The sequence below is a fragment of the Eupeodes corollae genome, chromosome 1 (assembly GCF_945859685.1).
Source record: "Eupeodes corollae chromosome 1, idEupCoro1.1, whole genome shotgun sequence".
NCBI classification, from domain to species: domain Eukaryota; kingdom Metazoa; phylum Arthropoda; class Insecta; order Diptera; family Syrphidae; genus Eupeodes; species Eupeodes corollae.
The window spans coordinates 75,858,191-75,874,069 of NC_079147.1; the positions used below are offsets into that span (position 1 = coordinate 75,858,191).

Genomic DNA, 15,879 nt, shown 5'->3' on the forward strand with positions numbered 1-15,879 from the left:
TTGACATCTATTCCATTCCGTTGGTATAACATGACCTATTTGCCTAAGGCAATGTAATTTATGTTTCTTGAATAAGTTTATTCAGGTAAATAGCTTCCTTTTTGATTACATAAGTTTTGTATGGAAGAAGAATTTTGCTATCGTTGTTGTTGTTGTTGTTTTTGTTAAGTGAGTAAATAAAGTTGTTTATTACTTTCATTAAAGCTCAAGTTTATGATTAGTGGGTTGATTTTTATTCTCGTAACATCGTTGACGTTTAATGTGGCAAGAGTAAAAAATAAATAAAAAAAGTTAACTTTAGAACAATTTTTATTTCTGAAAGCGATTAAATTGTACGCGCATAAAACTTATTAAAAAGTAACGTTATTATTTTCATGCTTCATCAACTGGTATAGTTTTCTTTTTGAAACCAAACGGTTAATTTAAATTAGTAACGCAATAACTTGAAGTTGGTACCTGGCGAAAGGAATGGAACATGCCATAGGTATTAAGTGCATAAGAAAAGAAAAGGCTTAAAGTTCCATTTCTTTGGATATACTGTTACAAGTTGGTCAATAGCAAAGGAAAATAATATGGTTCAGGGTCAAAATACTCATATCAAAAATGAGTGGGGGTTCGGCTGAAGTTTGGAATCCTTTTGATGTGAGCCAAGTTTTAAAATCTTTTGGCTTTCTGAAAAACTAAGAGTTTTTCCTCAAAGGTCCCTTATTTTGGACTTAATTTCATAAGGACAATATAATCTCCTTAATTTCAAACCTTTTACATTTAAAGAGTTCAAATAAATTCAATGAAAGAGCATAGATTCCTGAAGTCATTTTTCATATTGTGCCTATATTTAAGGGGTTAAAATACCCTTATACTGACTATACACAGTTCGAGAAAGAGTGATTTGGTTAGATAGGAGTCCATATTCGTGTACTGCGGCTAAAGAAAGAATCTTAACAGTACGTCCGAAATTAGGCTAAGAGTAAACTGATGTGAATTTTTAGAAGAATTGAAAGAGTACAATTACAATTGGTTAATTGATTATAGATTTTTGTTACTAGAATGTGACGCTGGTGCTCACAGTCGGGATTATTTTGAGAGTTCTCTTTTGAATTTGTGGGTTGTTGAAGCACTTGCCCAAATAAAAAAATTTGATTGGCTAAGGAACTGGATTAGATTTTTCCTGCTAGAATACGTTCTTTGAATTAGATCCTTTGAGGAACTAAATATCAATTTGATAATGTCCTACATACATATACAGTACTGTACAAAATATTAGCAACTATCACCACCTAGCAAAAAAAAACGAACATTCGTATATATAAAAGTAGTCTCGATTTTTTGAGGTTAGGATTTTCATGCATTAGTATTTGACAGATCACGCGGGATTTCAGACATGGTGTCAAAGAGAAAGATGCTCAGTATGCTTTGACATTTCATCATAAATAGACTTACTAACGAGCAACGCTTGCAAATCATTGGATTTTATTACCAAAATCAGTGTTCGGTTCGAAATGTGTTTCGCGCTTTACGTCCGATTTATGGTCTACATAATCGACCAAGTGAGCAAAAAATTAATGCGATTGTGACCAAGTTTCGCACTCAGTTTACTTTATTGGACATTAAACCAACCACACGAATGCGTACAGTGCGTACAGAAGAGAATATTGCGTCTGTTTCTGAGAGTGTTGCTGAAGACCGTGAAATGTCGATTCGTCGCCGTTCGCAGCAATTGGGGGTTTGTGTTATTCGACCACATGGAAGATTTTGCGCAAAGATCTTGGTGTAAAACCGTATAAAATACAGCTCGTGCAAGAACTGAAGCCGAACGATCTGCCACAACGTCGAATTTTCAGTGAATGGGCCCTAGAAAAGTTGGCAGAAAATCCGCTTTTTTATCGACAAATTTTGTTCAGCGATGAGGCTCATTTCTGGTTGAATGGCTACGTAAATAAGCAAAATTGCCGCATTTGGAGTGAAGAGCAACCAGAAGCCGTTCAAGAACTGCCCATGCATCCCGAAAAATGCACTGTTTGGTGTGGTTTGTACGCTGGTGGAATCATTGGACCGTATTTTTCAAAGATGCTGTTGGACGCAACGTTACGGTGAATGGCGATCGCTATCGTTCAATGCTAACAAACTTTTTGTTGCCAAAAATGGAAGAACTGAACTTGGTTGACATGTGGTTTCAACAAGATGGCGCTACATGCCACACAGCTAGCGATTCTATGGCCATTTTGAGGGAAAACTTCGGAGAACAATTCATCTCAAGGAATGGACCGGTAAGTTGGCCACCAAGATCATGCGATTTGACGCCTTTAGACTATTTTTTGTGGGGCTACGTCAAGTCTAAAGTCTACACAAATAAGCCAGCAACTATTTCAGCTTTGGAAGACAACATTTCCGAAGAAATTCGGGATATTCCGGCCGAAATGCTCGAAAAAGTTACCCAAAATTGGACTTTCCGAATGGACCACCTAAGACGCAGCCGCGGTCAACATTTAAATGAAATTATCTTCAAAAAGTAAATGTCATGGACATCTAACGTTTCAAATAAAGAATTGATGAGATTTTGCAAATTTTATGCGTTTTTTTTTTAAAAAAAGTTCTCAAGCTCTTAAAAAATCACCGTTTATGTATCATCTTACTGTTCATAATCTTAAAGCACTGATCCACAGGCAAATGCTACGAATGCAATGCTTTTACAAAAACAATAATGATTTCAGCTGTGCAAAACATTTGCAACTAGTAACCATTTCTCTTTTCGAAATTTTAAAGAAATATTCCATTCCCAAAACTATTTGTGCAACAGCTGCGGCATGGGATGGGGAACAATTGTCAGACTGGTTTGAAGCAATGATGGGTGTTCAACAAGGGTGCTTGCTGAGTCCACTATTATAAATGATATCCATGAGTTCATAGGAGGGCGTATTTCGCTGAATGGAATGCAAATTCGATTGCTAATGTATGCGGATGACATTGTGCTAATAGATGATAAGCCAGAGATACTACAAGGCATGATAAATAAGTCGGCAGAGTACTGTCAACGGTGGAATCTTGTTATAAACCTGGAGAAATCGAAAGCAATGGTATTTAGAAAGAGAGGTGGTAGACTTAGCCAACAAGAAAATTCGAAGCTCAACGGAGCAACCATTGAAGTTGTTAGCAAATACAAGTACCTTGGTATATGGCTAACTTCCGGAATAAGGCTAACGGAGCACTTCAAAGGACGATCTAAACAAGCTAGACAGAGCTTAAATTTAACGTGGAATAGGTTTATCACTAATAAAGATGTCAAATTAATTTCTAAGATCGATATCTTCAACGCGGTTACGAATGCTTTTCTCGGTTTTGGAGCACAAGTATGGGGGGACTTACAACATGATGAAGTTGAAAAGATGCAAAGATACTTCTACAAAAAAGTACTGGGTCTGCCAAGTGAGACGCCTAACTATGTCTTGAACCTTGAATGCCAGTTGCCGTCTTTGAATTCACGATGAGATGTCATATGTACTATGTGGGTAGAGTTCTCAGTGCTTACGCAAATAACAGGTTACTAAATTTTTTAGCCAAGCTAATAATTGAAAAGAAGATTTTCTGGCTTAGGAGTTGGGAAACTAGACTCAATCGGGAAGATGTAGAACAGTTGGATGAGATCGTGACCAACAAAACTCTGTTTAAGCTGGTTGTGGATGGCGTAGCAGTTAAAATAATCGAGCGCGAGCACTTAGAGTATCTGCAAAGAGCACAACAAACGAGAACACACAGCTCATACCATTTGCTTGATTATACTGCTGGTGAAGTTTACGTCTCGGATGACTGGAATGTTTCCAAAATTCGCTGGATACTTAAAGGAAGAGCGCGGCTCATTATGCTTAATGGAACACGAAGGACAGAAACTGAAAATCCACACTGTACTCTCTGCAATTCAAACGAAGAAGAGACCCTTGCACATTTTGTGGGAACTTGCCCATTTTTAAGAAGTATTCGCCGAGAGACATTAGGAAGTGGTTCACTTGATATGAACACTATAATAGATTTCTTAAATGGAATAAAGGATTGGAACTGCATCATCAAATACTTACAAATAGCATTGAATTATCGCCAACAACTCATAAATGAATTTAACAACTAGAATTTGAAACGTATCTTAATTTTATTTTATGCCTTAAAAATAATTATAAATCTAGGAAAGTTTTTAGAAAAAATTGTATTGATTAAGAAACAATTTAATGTATGGATAAAGTGAAATAAACAACATTACTTACTATTTGTAGAATCATCAAATCATCATCTTCTTGCGAAGAAACCCCACAACATCATTCAGGGAAGCAAAAATAGAACTTAGGTTACCCATTGACACATCAACTATCAGACGCCGCGCTCTACAGACCGGATATCGTGGTTATCAGATAGCAAAAAAGCCCTTTTTTGTTTAATGTGAAAGCTCATGTGGCTTTGATGTGAAGGTGTTTATTCTACTTATAGTGACCATTGAAGAGTGTGTTATTAATTTAAGATTATTCCTACTTTAACTAATGAGAAATGAAAACCGTTTTTGTTGTAGTTCTCAGCTATGAACTTAGAAGCTCTTCAAGAGTTTGAATCTTTTAGGGCTACTTTTTTTAAATCTTGTTTCTTCTTTTTTACATGGTAGGGCTCTACCTTCTCTAAGACTGATGTTGTTTCCATTTAGGCTAGAGAGTCTGCTTCTTCATAGACCAAGACTTCAACATGCCCCAGAGTCCAATAAATTGAGACGACTATGTAGGTTGACCACCATCAATATAACAAGCCAAGTTAAAATTGCCTACCTTTTAGTCTATCGTAGGCTGCCTTAAAGTATATAAACAGATGGTAAGTTGGAATGATTAGTTCTTTACATTTTTCCATCGCCTTTCAAAGCATATAAAACTGATGGGTTGTTGATTTGCCTGAGATGAAGCTACTCTCATATTGTCTGATGATAGTTTAAGAGTAAGTAGCAATTTTGATTTTGTAAGATAGAGGAGAGTATAGGCGGTACTCAACAACGTGACACCTTTGTAGTTGCTGCACGTTGTGCCATCTCATTTCCTGTGTCTGGGACGGATTGGTAGAACTTTGTTAAGTACTAAACAATTTTAGAGCGACTTTCCGAATAAAAAGAAAAAAAGTATTTTGATAAGTCCATAAAAAAAGGTAAAAATAAGTGAAAATTGTACAAGCTTTTTTGTAAATTAGCTCTTACTTGAGCTGTTAAATAATTTCACAAATTAAAGAGAATTTAAACTTAAGCTACAAAATGCGGATTAAAGAAAATGCATGTTGAGTGTGCGGAACTATCGTGTGGAATGGTTTTATTTCATTTTCTTTTCCATTTTCTTTTTAATTTTAAATAAAATATGGCCGGATGGGCGGGAAGTTTGAAATTTATACCAATAAAGTTCACAATTCATACAGTTCAGTTCACAATAGTGCAATTTTTTAATTGATATAAATGTATTTTAATTTAAGGGTAAATTCAATATTTAAGGTTTTAAAATTTATTTTATAAAGTTTCGTATTAACGAAACAATAAGAAAATTAAAGTTGTCTGGTTTTTAACGTCGCTTAGCATACAATTGATCTTTGAGTTCATTGCCAATCATTGTAATCTTTTTTAAATAATTCTTAAACTAAGTATAAATATAGTTTTGTTTCTTAAACTGACTGGAATTAGTTGTTTAACTATATGGAAATACATACAGTGGCTCACAGCTTATTTGATACAGTTGTTAGAACAAAATGAAAAGCAATGATTTACCAAAGTTTATTACAGCACATACACAAATTTCACGTAGACTTATAGATTCATACTCAAATTGGTACTAAAATATTCTACATACTTAATCTTTTTACTACAAAAAGTAGCTTCTGATCAAAAAAACACCTCACAGCTTAATTGATACACCTTGTCCTACCTTCACTTTTTATTTACCCAAAATTGGTTTTCGTTTTCTTATTATTATTGATGCTATGGTTATTTGAAAGAGTTTTTCACAATTTTTTGTTTGATATTCTGAAACGTTGTATCAATTTTAGTCTTTTTATTAAAATGGTTCGTTGAACAACTTTTGAAGCCCGCGAATTGGTTATTCAGCATTATAAAAGCGAAAAATCTATCCGCAACATTGCCGAATGTGTTGACCTTAGCCCATCAACGGTCGTGGGAAAAATTAAAACCAACCCAAAATTTGTTTTTGCTGCTGAAGTTCATGAAGAATTGGGAAAATCTTGTAGCGCTAAAACTATCCGCCGTGTGCTTCGCGAGCATGATTTCAATAAAAGAGATAAAAAAACAACAGTCTGGGATTCAGTTATCTTTGCAGATGAGTCCGAATTAAACATTTTTGGCTCTGATGGGTTGTCCTATGTCTTGTGGAAGCCAAATACTGAACTCAAAAAGGAGAACCTGAAAGCTACAGAAAAGCATGGAGGAGGAAGTGTCTTGGTTTGGGCTTGTATGTCTGCAGCTGGTGTCGGAAATTTAGAATTTATTCAGGGAACTATGAACAAAAATATGTACCTCGATATCTTGAAAACAAATTTGGTTCCAAGTGCTAAAAAAATGCGAATTCCTTCGAATTTTCGTTTTTACCAGGACAACGACCCGAAACACAAATCAGGAATTGTTCAGACCTGGCTGATTTGGAATTTCCCCCACATGATTACGCCACCGACACAGTCACCTGACTCTAATGTCATCGAAAACTTATGGGCATTATTCCACAACAATATTCGAAAACACAAGATTTCGAACAAGAACGAACTGAAAAAAATAATCTTAGAAAAATAACATCGGAAGAAATCCGTAAGTTAGTAGATTCTGTGCCCAAAAGACTGCAAGCGGTTAAAAAGTCCAAGGGTTATCATACTAAATATTAAACTGGTACAAGAAGCTCTAAACTTGTAATTTTTAAATGAAGTTTCTTTGTGGATTAAATATGTTTTGTTTTAGTTTTTTGGTTGATATGTTTTTAAATACCAATGTTCTTAAATAAATTATAGTTCTTTGTTGAAGTGCATTTCGTTTTCTCTCAAGTACAGTTGAAAATTTGTTGGTATCGTTCTTTGCTTCTATGCAATTCTAATATATATTTGAATTCAAAAGCACTGTATCAAACAAACTGTGAGCCACTGTATAAGGTGTAATATTTGTTTCTTATTTTTCAAAAAGTTAGTGTCAACAAATATAGCGCCATCTGCTGAACGTGATTCTACAAACGAACCCCTTTCCTTCGGTTCTTATTTTATTCAGTTTCAATTTACAAAATGAAAAACAGAAATAAATTTAATACAAATCGTTCCTGATATTTTTTTAACATATTGTCTTGTTTCTTATCTCTCAACTTGATAAGTTCACTATTTCTTTATATCTATCTCCTCTAGGCACATCTGACCATTGTGTTATATCAGCAAATTTCTTGTGTCAAAACTGTTCAGTTAAAGAAACAGCTCCTAAGAGAACCGTTTGGCAATACGAGAAAGCCAACTGGGACGGTCTCAATCAAAAATACTCCATTACCAAGATCGGAATCTCAGACTGACATTTCGGTTTGCCTACAAGCTAAGGACACATTAAATGTGAGAAAGTGTGCGTGAAATGATGCAAAAATCAAACACATTCTCACATTTAGTGTTCCGGCCCATCAAAATGCTTCATTATAGTCTGCAGGCACATCTAAATGCTTTATTTTGAATGTTTTATGGCCTCGTTCAAAAACTAAACAATCCTAACCAACAGAATCTGAAGTGCTGACATGGTCTTAAATTGGAAGATTTGTATAGCTTTTTAATTTCAATCCAAATAAATGTTGTAAATGTATATTATTTAAAATAAAACTGACCAAATACATATTTAATGATTTATTAGTACTGTATTTCGTTTACTTAAATTATTTGCGAACGCAATATGAGCTGCAACTGGTTAAGTATAATTAGAAATGCTTAAAAATGTAACTCAATACTTTGTAGAACAACAAAACAGACATAAGCAAGTCTTTTGAATAATTCTGCATAATAACCAAAAATGCTAAAGAAAAATCATTGCAATTTTTGTGTATTTTATGAATTTCCTTTAATTTTTGGAACTCTATTTCTATACTCCAATGTTATTTTATATTTTATAAAATAAAGATATGAAATATATATATTTTTTTTCATATTGTCAAACATTAGGTATGCTTTAATATATATTTGATTTTTTATAATATTTAATAACTAGACTGTATCACCATTTTAATAGAACATTCGTTTGTTTTCCTCAAACATTTTACTGCCACTGATTCAATTTTATAAAAAAGTTTATTAAAATATCTTGAGTACCAATCATTTTAACGCTTAAAGAAGTAAACAAGATGTTTTTGTCTGTGCATAGCACTCAAATGGAATGAAATTATTAAAATGCAATAATATTAAAAATGCTAGTTTAAAAAAAGGTGAACATTTTGGCTAAAGTTTGGCTAAAAAAAATGCAAAAGAGTTTAATTAAATTTTATATACTATATTGCATATTGTAGTACCCGTAGCATGATGGTTAGTGCGTTGGACTGTCATGCAAGAGGTCTTGGGTTCAATCCCTGCCGGTGCCACCTTAATTTAAAAAAATAATTTTCGCGGATACTGTCTCTTGCGAGGAATTGACAAATCCTTCAAGAGTATTTCTTGTCATGAAAAAGTGCTTTCTCAAACTAGCCGTTCGGGTTCGGCCTTAAATTGTAGGTCCCTTCCATTCCTGACAACAGTACTCGCACACAGGAATGGTTGCGAGTTGTAAGTCACTAGGCCCTGGTTCACAACGGACTGTTGCGCCACCCCATTTGATTTTGAATATATTGCAACGTGATACCAAAGAGTAGAACGTAATATATGTAAGAAGAATACAAAATGATTTTATCTCCAAAATAATTTTGTGGAACGATTAATACCGTTTTTGACATCTCGTAAAATTTTGAGAAAAATCGAATTTTCTGTTTTTTTTAAACCTCTAAATGATATATCTCAAAGTTGGTAAAAATTGATTTTCGACTCAAATATCTTTATAAAAATTTGAGTTTATGGCTTCAAACTAATTTTATCTTTAAGAAATGCTCTTATTGTTTTCAAAATTCAGTAAAATTTTGAGAAAAATTTAATTGACAGTTTTGTTTACAAAAAAATAAAAACCTAAACAAAAATTATTAAAAGTTGGTAAAAATTGGTCTTCGATTTTAATATCTTCAAAAAATTTAGATTATGGCTTTAAACTAATTTTATCTTGTAAGGAATATTCTTTTCTATATTCAGTAAAATTTTGAGACAAATCGAATTGGTAGATTTTTTACAAAAAATAAAAACCTAAAAAGAACATTATTAAAACTTGTTAACAATTTATTTTCAACTCAAATATCTTTAGAAAAATTAAAAAATAGGCTTCAAACTAATTTATTCTCACAGAAAATATTGTTTTCGACATTCGACACACATTTTTTTTAAATAAAAATCCGTTTTTTTTCATACAAATTAAAATATACAAAAACAAAGTACGGAAAATTGGTAAAAATTGATGTTTGGTTTTCGATGTCTCGGGAATAATAGAAGACATTGACTTCAAATTAATTTTATTCATTAATTCTCATTATTTTTTTCATTATAAGCAGCATTTTTACTAAACATTCCCTTCAAACAATAATAAGTAAACTTGAACTTTGGTAATTAAATATTTTTAAGGAACCAATGAAAATTATATTATGCGTTAAACTGTGGGAATTTACTAAAAAAAACTTCTGTACGTCAAGAATAAACATTCAAGTCGAATACATGATCTTTTCAATGAGTTGTGAATGAATTCAGAACGGTTTTTGACATTTTAATTTTGTGATAAATGTCAAAATTTGCATTTTATTCGCTTTGCATTTATTAAACGTGTTCGCTATAACCCTTCTGATTATTTTTTTTTAAACATTGATGTTCCTTTGATGTGTTATATAGTTTTGTTTGATAGCAAATACACGTACGCTTCCATCAATCAAGAATGTTATGCATAGATAGAAGGTATTTTTCGCTTTTAACTCTTTTTTTTTTAAATTTAATATTTATTAATCAAAATGAAATTGAAAAATAGTCCCAAACTTAAATTCTGGAGAAAACTATTTACATACTTCGATTAATTAATTTAATACAGATTTTAATTGCAAAATAAATATTTGGGCCGTTCATTAACGAAAATTTAGTAGTATCAATAAATTGCGCTTGCACCCTTAATTTGATGGTTCTTCGAACGCAACTTTGATACAATAATCCGAGGTTAATTATGAAATTTAAAGAATTTCGTAGTGATTATTCTAAATTAGTGAATTAATTACAATAAAATGATGTTGAACATGTTTTTTTCAAGAGAAAAATGTACATTGGTTCGCTATCAACAAAATGACTGCAAAATTAAAGCTTAAAACTGACTTTTTCATCGAAAAAAGTAAAAAGAAAAACCTGAAAAAAACATATTAACCACCCCATCTTGTTTTTGCTTTGCAAAGTGCCGCTAGCGCACGGCATCGTTTTTTTTGTTGTTTGTTTTCACATCTATTCATGGACTAATTGTCAAAATTACAAATACAACAATGTAAACAAACGGGTTTGGGAGAGTGAAACGTACGAAAGATTCCGATCTTGGTAATGGAGTATTTTTGGTCTCAATAACTACTTCAGGATCTTTAACTGGTCACTATGCTTCCTCGATAGTGACGTTGACGCCAGCGCTGATATGATCACAAGTTTAATTATTCTGGGAATGAGAACTTTTATACCGAACAGGGTTAAAAGTATCAGACCCAAGGAAAACGCACGGTTTGGTGTGAGCTGTAAAGAGGTTATTAGGGCCAAAGAGGTAAGTTTCCGTTGCTATAAAGCCAACCGTACTGAGGAAAGCCGGAAAAAGTTCAAACAAGCCAGGAAGGCATGCAACGCCCATATTCGACGGACCAAATTTTTACATGACCAAAAATAACGGAATTCTTCCTCTTCATCGCTTGTTGTTAATGACACTCCTTTTGTCAGCTCTTTAGAGAAAGCTAATCTCTTTGCTAGTCAGTTCGCCGCCAATTCTACGCTGCCAGTGAGTGTTATGACTCCGCCTGTACTTGAGCGAGTTAGTGATTCTATGGGACCAATCTTTTTTCGCACTCTTACTGTTGGCGAGAGTCCTAAAAGATCTTAACATACATAAATCTGCTGGTTGGGATGGTATCCCCGCTATTGTTCTGAAGAGGTGTTCTTCAATGTTAAATTTCAAACCACTGCGTAAGCTTTTTCATCTGTCCTACTCCTCAAGTCTCGTTCCGAGAGGATGGAAAATGCATTTGTTCAGCCCATCCCCAAAAAAGGCGAATCTTCTTCACCCTCTAATTACCGACCGATTGCACTTACGTCCTTTCTTTCCAAGGTCATGGAAACACTGATAAATTTTCAGCTTAAGAAATATCTTGAAGAACGGAAGCTTCTTAATGACCGACAATACGGCTTTGGTAGCAATAGGTCCACTGGTGATCTCATGGTTCATCTCACCGAACAGTGGAGCAAATCTTTACATCGCTTTGGAAAAAGTAAGATTATTTTCTTAGTATTTCAAAAGCATTAAATAGGGTTTGTTATCAGACTCTCCTATCAAAAATGCGTGCTATCGGTTTGGATGAATCCCTCCTTCATTGGATTAGTAATTACCTTTCCAATCGTTCAATACAAGTTGTATTGGATGGATTTAATTCTGAAAACCACAAAATAAATGCTGGTGTGCCCCAGGGCTCTCTTCAATCTCCAACACTGTTTCTCATTTTTATTAATGATCTCCTGTCAGCAACATCTAATCCAATACATTGATTTGCTGACGAGAGTACTCTTAGCTTTTCATATTCGTTTTTAGACTCACATGCTTCTTCTTGGGATGTGGAACTGCAACGACAAAATATGATAAGCTCGTTAAATTCCGACTTAAGCAGGTTTGTATAATGGGGAATAAAAAACCGAGTGGAATTTAATGCTTCGAAAACCCAATGCTGACTTGTATCGTTAAAGCGAGATATACCTCCTTGCCATTATCCATAGATGGCACTTGCATCGATATTCTCGGTATGTGTATCACCAACCACCTTTTGTTGAACGGTCACATACGCGATGTCGCCAAAAATGCCTCAAAGTGTTTGGGTTTCCTTAGGAGATGCAATATTTTTTTTACCCCTTCTGATTTTTCTGTTATCTACAAGACTTACATGCCTCCAAAGCTTGAATATAACTCCCATCTCTGGGCTTGTGTTTCTACTACTTACTTAAGCCTCTTGGATAGTATTGAACGTAGAGCATTTAAATTAATAGATGATAATATCATCATAAGTTCATTTACTTCGTTTGAACATCGTCGTAAGGTCTCTTTTCTGACCTTCTTTTACCGTTATTTTAACGGCTTATGCTCTAGTGAAATAGCCAGTTGCATTTCTCCCCTTAAACAGTTCAACCGTAATACTCGCGCTTCTAGGAATGCTCATCAGTATACCTTCAAGTCCAACTTCGGTCGTACAGTCAAATACAGAGATTCGTTTTTTAGCCGTACTACGCGAATGTGGAATGCCTTACCACACTCTGTCTTTCCTAATCATTGCAATATTCAGGAATTCATTACCGATGTGCACCGACATCTCCTTTTAATCCCTCTCTCCCACTGTGCCTCTGCATAATAAGGGTAGTAAAATCCCCTTGAGTGTGTGCATTAAAAAAAAAATTGATTCAGTGCCATCTATTGGATGTAAAGAAACAACAAAGTTCGAAATTTTATTTTATCAATACTGGCAATCAAACGAGATTATAAAATTTTAATTTCACTTTCAAGTTTGTATGTAAGTAAGTATGTTCTAAAAAAATGATTAAAGAATTTGTTGACAATCAGCTTTATTGTTTGTTTGTTGTTATTTGCGAAAATGTGAAGCTGCCATAATCGATATTCGAAAAGTTCATACCTTTGCGATAGGTGTCAAAAGTGTCAAAAACTCCCCTTTTTTCCATAGGAAATTATTCACTTCGTGTGAAATGAAATGTTTTGATTTTATTTAATAACTTAACAAAAGTGTGTGACAATATAGTTTGTGCCTGTGCCACCTGGGTTAAGTCTTAACAATAACAATAATAATTATAATAATTTATCCATTTCCTAATGTGTATGTTTGCATTTTGTTTTCACTATAATGAGATACGATACAACTACGCTTTGGCTCGTTCGCTTTAGCTTGGCGGCGTGCAGCTTATGGCGGACGCGACTTAGTCAATGTGATTTTTAATGGCTTTCCTATCCGCTTTGACCGTACCACGTACCATCAATGTTTTGACATTCTAAACTTATTATAGACACAAAACAAAATGTACATATTCATACTCAACCCCTTTTAATCATATCAAAATAGGCTTTATTGAAATAAGTTTAGAGGAGGTAAACAATGCACATTTATGGCTAAACATTGGACAAATAAAATAATGATTCCTCTATATGTATGTAGGTACCTTTATGATGACGATGAGTATGTGATGCGGTGATATGGTGTTTGCGGTAATCGTGGAATGCACAAACACCACATCTCATGCCCCATGCCCCAACATTCAACTATTCGAATGTACACACATTCGTCTACATGTCTCCTTCCGTGCCAAAACCATTGCTGATTTAATTTAAGTGTAACCAGGCCCTGGCCTATATTATTATGGATTGGCTATGGTTTTTATAGCGCATCGCGCATATTCCTATAATCTCACCTTCTGGCTTTGAAAAAAAAGGGAAATAGAGAAAAATTAAATGACAAACCAATTTAATGAAATCACAACTGCTGCGATGGTGGTTAGGTCGGGTTGGTTTCGTCTATATTTGGATCATGGAAAAGGGAGACTTTTTGTGGGGGCTAACAGATTATTTTTTGTTTTATTATTGCAACAACTCTTGGTAGAGGTACTCACTCACAACTACGATTACATTCGTCGTTTTGTTTATGACTAACTTTGCCATAATCCATTTCGATTTCAGTGTTGAAAAGTATGTGTTTTATTTTTGTTTAACATTGGCATTCTTTTTGTTATAAATAAATGTACATAATCTACAAACAAAATAAAATATAGGTAGGAATAGGAAGGTGTTGTACCTATTTATTGAAGGTTGTACTGTAGTCAGGGCCAGACAAAGCTTATGTGCAAAATGTGCAAATGCACAGGGCGCAACATTCTGGGGGCGCATTATCAGGATACTCTCAAGGGGTTTTCCAGGGAGAGGGCAAAGGTGGTCATGGCCAAGATACGCCGACACTAGCCAGAAACTTCCTTTGGTTGTTTCCAGCCTAGCTACGGTGGTATCTTTGTCACTGAAATAATGGAGTAAAAATACATTAATGCTACGTTTCACTAGTATCCAAGATCTAGGTTCACCTTTATCTGTCATACACGGTATGTAGTACCCTGAGTCCTAGAACAACAGATCCCACAATCCATGGCTCTTGGATCAGGACAATGTCTTCCCCGTTTCTTGCCAGACGGAGAAGAAGTGAGGCCGATGCCTTTATGGAGTGTTGGAGATTAATCTGTTCTAACTGCAGCATTTTGGCTACAATTAGGCAGATCAACCTCCACCACGGTTTTGTTCTGATCCTCTGAGTCTGAGGATGAACCCAAGAGTTCGTCCTCGCTTAGAAGGATCATGTTTAGGTCGTCCTCTGTCTCCATTATGGATGAACTGTCTACGATTTTTTTAGAGGGTGGAATCGTGATTGGAGAGGGCAAGGGTTCATCGTCACCCTCTGTAAAGAGAGAAGACGAAGTCAAAGGCCCACCAACAGCGAGATCATCTTCGGTTGTTGTTGGAGGACCGCTATCCGCGTTAACCTCATCTTTTTTATATATATTAGTATTTAATGATTAAAGCCATTGGTCAAGGCTAGAGGAGCCAATGATTCTTTATTGAGTACCACATTGGCACTCCTATAAAGACCCTTCACTTCCTCTAGCTTGGCTATCTTCCAGTTTTGCGTCGGAAGGGACGGGTTACAACCTCTGATCATCTCGAGAATGTCCTCGATACCAGAAGGTTCGATTGATATCCTCTGTCTGCCAGGAATGTCTTCCTTAGCGACAACCTCGAGCTTCGCACCTGGCCAAACTTCACCTAACCGGCTGACAGCGAGTTTTATAAGTCACAAGAGGTCTGGTCGCCACAAACCATGAGTTTGACATGACCCTGATGCCCACCGCTTATGGAAGGAAGTGGTCCTGGAAGCTCTCTCAAAATGCTTAAAAAGCCACCCGAGAGCTTAACCTTGACCAGCTGCCAACGATCAGCCGATATTGTGCCATCATCGTCGCTCCTGTCAATGACCGCAACTATGCTTTGCCCTTCGTGACGTCACTGAAATTGGCTTATTTTCTGATGGGATTTAGGAGAGTGCTGGTGTTGTGCACACGAGGCCGTTTTGGTGTCGGTATGCCCCCCTCGAGAGACCTTCCACGTTTAGACGTAGAGTCTTTATTGGTCCCTGTTGCAGCAAGAACGCTGTTAGCCCATTCGACGAGAGCGGTTTGATCCGGTGTTCTTTAGGATTTTCGCAGCTTGCCGCCTTTGTCTATATAGCCTTTTTGAGAGTTAAGGCTAGTTAATCCGGAGGTCGCCAGGTATCCGGATACTCCGTTAGAGACTGGGCTATTTTTGAATTGGGCCCCCAGCAACGCTGATCATCGGCACGGATCGTTTAACACCTTAGATCCAGCCCAATAAAAATAAGAGGTGGTTGGAGAAGAATAGATAGGTTGAGGAGTCAGTTGATGTTAAGACATCATTCTGATATGTAAGGAAAAGATTAGGATTCGGTAACAGCAATT

The 15,879-nt window shown here is 35.3% G+C and overlaps 1 protein-coding gene across 5 annotated transcripts in view; it reads left to right on the forward strand.

Annotated features, from left to right (window-relative positions):
* LOC129940948 (PH and SEC7 domain-containing protein) overlaps positions 1 to 15,879 on the forward strand; it is a 190,514-nt gene that overhangs the window by 11,827 nt on the left and 162,808 nt on the right. The gene's annotated exons all lie outside the window — the stretch shown is intronic.